Consider the following 4988-nt stretch of genomic DNA (forward strand, 5'->3'; position numbering starts at 1 on the left):
GATGTACATTTATTTGTCTGGCAATTGTGGTTTTAAAGGAACAGTTCACCAGAAAATGAAAATTCATGCATTATTTACCCCCCCCCCCATGTTTGTCAAACCCCTATGCTGATATTTTTCATTATAATGACAGCTGATATCTTGAAGCTTTGCAGTGTTATTTAGCATGTATGCTCATTATCTTTAAAACAGAAGCTAAACATTTTCCATAGTTAGACATACAGGTCTATGATGACATATTGGTGAGTAACTGATGCATTTTCATGTTTTTATGAACTCATTCTTTAAGATACAGATGTGCAAATGAAGTCTTGATGTTTACAAGTTCAAACCGATGCCTCTTCACGTGTAGAGGAAGCGTATGAAGTTCTTCAGGCTGTTCAGTAGATGGCGCTAGAGGAGAGCGAAACTCACCTCAAAGTCTTAGTCTGCTCTGTATATACAAGAGATCTTGAAATGTTCACTCTACGAATAAAATATTTCTCAAACACTGTGAATCTGTTTTATGTTCCACAAGAACCAATAGTTTTAATTCCCATTCACAGCGAGAATGGTCGATTTATGAGCAATATCACACGAGTAGATGTGAGATAGGCTACAGTATGGGTGTAAAGAGAGAAAGGAGTAACCGTGTACAAACACACACACACAGAGGCCTGTGTGTGTGTGCATAGGCCTATCCGAAGTTCCGATCTGATTCGAAAGATTCGCGAACCTGAAGTTCCACCTAAAACAAATGATTCCCGATCCGTACACCGAAGTCCCGATCTGGCGTGTCCTGTGAACTGTGGGGCTATTAATAATAAAGTTAAATTGAACTAATGATCATAGCTGTGCTTTTGGGAAACGCACTCCAGAATAAAGAATCCTAAATCTAAATTAAATGATTCGTGACCTGGCTCCAAAGTCGCGATAAACGATTTGCGATCCGATTGGAGCTCTTTGAAGCAGTGAATCATTTTGCCAGGCATGGTTTAATTTAAAGTATCAAAAGGCTCAGTTTCACAAGTCACTATGCTATTTTAAATAATCACCCGCGATATTAAAATTCGAAAACGTATGGCTTTAATTCGATTTTTGATATTTTTGAATAATCGGAGAGTTGCCTCATAAATGACTCACTCAATTGAATCAGTTCGTCTCTTTTGGCGTCTTCAGCCATGTTTTTACGACACCATCAGTAGGCTACGACGGGCTTAGCTCGCTAATTTTATGACAAATGAAAAATGTGTTGTTTTTAAATAAGATATTTCCAATATTTCCATTCCAAAGATAACATCCAACACAAATCTATGAACATATTCAGATGAGGTAACCTGTTTCACTCCATTCATATTTTTCTATATTTTAAAGTTTGACAGTTCAAGAGGAAATTATTCCAGGCACATCATCTTATTGACATATAAACCACACATTTTAGGGGTTATTTTATTTAGTGGATATTGTTCTAGGAGTGGGGTTCAGTTAAGAAGAGCCGAGACGCTCTTGTTTACCTCCAGGATCCGTGACCTGAATGTGGATCTCTCACCTCATTCAGAATGAATGACAGATCGGTGCAAACAGTCATTCAGGGTCTGCGCCCTACACACAACCTCCCACAGCATGTGTCCTGGAACACAGCTACAGCTCTTTGAAAACCTCCGCCAAAGACTTGATGAAAATGTCAACGGTAGTGCTCCGGTTTCACAAAGAAAGAAGAATTTCTGTCATTTGTCTAGTCGTGGCCAGAATGAAATCACCTCCAGCTGAATATTTGAGGCTGGAATCCAATATCAGAAGATGAACTTCAGCAATATCTTTTACTCAGAGCTACCATGTACTACAAAAACAGAATGCCTTGGGATACAAAATAAAATATAAAATAAATGGTTCACCCAAAATGTAAATTAATTATTTAATCATTTATATTTTGAATTATACATTATAGTTATGATTAAGCACTCCACAATGTACAAACAAAACTTTTGGCTATGTCAATAATTTAACCCAAAAATCGAGCAAGCAACTTCTCCGACTCACTCTACGAGTTCCTTTACCAGACTGAGAGAAACACTTAAAAAGTATAAGCCCCTCCCACTAGGACTAAACCATTAAACAATTGATGGTAACAAATAAGTTCAAGAAAGACAAAACAATTAAATAGCGACTTAGTTGTAACAAAGGCATAACTATAAGCACCAAAAAATATACAGAAATATACAACCATTTCAAACAACACAAACTAAATTCATTATTATGGTTTACCATAGCATCAAACAAACACCATTCTCCCCCTCCGGCATGAGACCAATTAAGTGTGCCTTGTATTGGCGGGAAACAGGTATTTAAAAATGGTGGCAATGTGGTGCCCTGGTTTCTTCTGTTTTTTATGAGAAAATGTTCCAGTACGTAAGTATGACTGTTTACTTTATGTAAGTGGATGATTGAAAACAATAAACATCTAACATGCTAACTGGTCTTGTTTGTATTCTCAACAATACCCAAATTAACATAATAAAATTATTGACTCACAAAGTGTTAACCTAAACAAAAATGGTGAGAACAGGATCAACACTTAAACAATACACAATCAATTACACACACACACATACCTGATGTTAACTGGTGTTACATTGCGCAAAACAAATATGTGTCGTTGTATGAAAAGTCTATGCATGCCTAGTGTGTTGTGTTCTAAGTCCAGTGCCACAGTCTCTAGTCACAGTGCCCCACTGTGACACTAGCCCACGAATATCCAATCCATGCGCTCAGATTTTGTTAACCGTACCCTCGATTTTTGAATCTGTACCCACAAATTCATAATCTGCATGCACACTTTTCCAATCCGTTCCCATGGATTTGTAAACTGTAGCCTGTTCACGGATTCATGCAGCAAGCTCCTACATGTTAACATACAGTTTTAATGAATATTATTATGTGGAATGGGTCTACAGCAAAGTGTTTTAAGTAATTCTCTGTATGTTTTTCTCATACAGGTGAAACATTGTTGAAAACATGCAGCCTGTCTCTACTGTGGAGTCGCCGGCTTTCAGTCAGCTCCTTAGCATGATAACATAGATTTCATTTTTAAGCAGCATTTACATATACAGTAGCTACAGACCAAAAGTTTGGACACACCTTCTCTTTCAAAGAGTTTTCTTTATTTTCCTGGCTATATATGTATGTATGTATATATGGATGTATGGATGTTTTTAAGGGCTCAACACAACAGCTTTTTCTTGATAACTTTACTTTTTGATTCTGAATATATTATTCAGGTGTTTTGTTATTTATTTCAGAAATCCTTGTGATATACAATATTCAGTTTGTGCTGGTCTGACTTAATAAAAATAGTGTTTAAAAATTACTTTCTGTTTTACTCTGTGTTTGTATATAGACCATAACGCATAAAAGCGCATGTATTTTAATCCTCTTCGAGAGCTTGGAGCGGTTCGCGAATCATTTGAGTCAGTTCGGGAGTTGGGAGCGTGATTCATTTTAATCAGTTCGGGAGTTGGGAGCGTGAATCAGTTCGGGAGTTTGGAGCGGGTATCATTTTAATCAGTTCGGGAGTTCGGATTGGGTTCGCGAATCATTTGAGTCAGTTCGGGGGTTCGGAGCGGCTTCGCGGATCATTTGAATCAGTTCGAGAGCTCGGAGAGTGTTCGAGAATCATTTGAGTCAGTTCAGGAGTTCGGAGTGGGATCGCGAATCATTTGAATCAGTTCGGGAGTTCAGAGTGTTGTTCAGAGCGTTGAGTCAGATCGGGAGTTCGGAGCGGCATCGCGAATCATTTGAGTCAGTTCGTGAGTTCGGAGCGGGATCGCGAATCATTTGAGTCAGTTCTGGAGTTCAAAGCGGGTTCGCGAATCATTTGAGTCAGTGTGGCAGTCCGGAGCGTAAATCATTTGAGTCAGTTCGGGAGTTCGGAGCGTGAATCATTTTAATCGGTTCGGGAGTTCGAAGCGGGATAGCGAAACATTTGAGTCATTTCGGGAGTTCCATTTTTTTTTCTCTTTAGAACACAAAAAGGAACTTTTGCATGATAAACAGACCGACATAACTGGTAATTTCCTGAAGATCTAGTGATTACTGGGCGAACTATTTCTTTTAAATGTGGTGGTTTTTTTTACTTGCGTGTAAGTGAAATACCGATGTGCCCCAGTGAATTTTTTTACAGATAAATCCTTGTCTTATGGCGGAAATTACCATATAACGACATGATAATCATTTTTTTAAATTATATTTCATGCAATGCTGTCATGTGCTTTTTATCAGCTGCTTAGCATCAGAATTAATGGTGCCAGATCTCAAAATAATAACTAATTTGATGCAAGAAATAGCAATTCGCGATTCAGTTTGATTTATTCAAATAGTTCACTCAGCGTTTCTCATTGCTCATCATTTCTCTCAGCTAAACCAGATACTTTGAAAGTCATTAAAAAAGCATGATTCACTAGATTAGGTGTATATTTACTGATATACACTTCTGAAGGAAACAAAACTTTACGATTTCCATCAGATTGTCCATGGTGACGCAGTTTATTCAGCCATTCAGCTCATGAACTCAGCAGGTATTAAGACCATTTATATCCATAACCAAGAATAGTATCAGTGGTCCAGTACTGATGAAAGTCTAGAAACATTTGTCTTTAAGTGTCTTGCCTGCTTTAATGTCCCTCAGACACACTCAGCACACCTTGTTCTGCTTTCCAGAGCTGATATGATAACTGTCTGTAGAGAAGAAGACAATTACACTGTAATCAATCCACACAACCACAAACGATGTTGTGATGTCTTCAGAATGAGTTGGTGAGCTTTTAGTTATGAGATGGGCTGGATAATGGCCTCATCTGATCTGAGGGACAAAATGAAGCTATATAGTTCATGCATAAATGTCAAAAATGGATTGAGAAGGCACGGTGCCCGGTTTACGCCCAATGGAAACGCTATCATCGGTGACATAATCTGCTTTCATTCGGCCGGTTTGATGATTAGGGTGTTATCAA

At 38.1% G+C, this 4988-nt stretch overlaps 1 protein-coding gene across 4 annotated transcripts in view; it reads left to right on the forward strand.

Annotated features, from left to right (window-relative positions):
* The window catches only part of coro2bb (coronin, actin binding protein, 2Bb), a 15172-nt gene extending 14683 nt beyond the window's left edge, over positions 1-489 (forward strand). For all 4 annotated transcript variants that reach the window (XM_026202089.1, XM_026202090.1, XM_026202091.1 and 1 more), the window contains one exon: positions 1-489. This exon is cut by the window's left edge and continues 218 nt beyond it. The gene's annotated coding sequence lies outside the window, so the exon portion shown is untranslated.
* Positions 490-4988: the final 4499 nt, after the last annotated feature.

This window comes from Carassius auratus, chromosome 25 (assembly GCF_003368295.1).
Source record: "Carassius auratus strain Wakin chromosome 25, ASM336829v1, whole genome shotgun sequence".
In the NCBI taxonomy this organism is placed as follows: domain Eukaryota; kingdom Metazoa; phylum Chordata; class Actinopteri; order Cypriniformes; family Cyprinidae; genus Carassius; species Carassius auratus.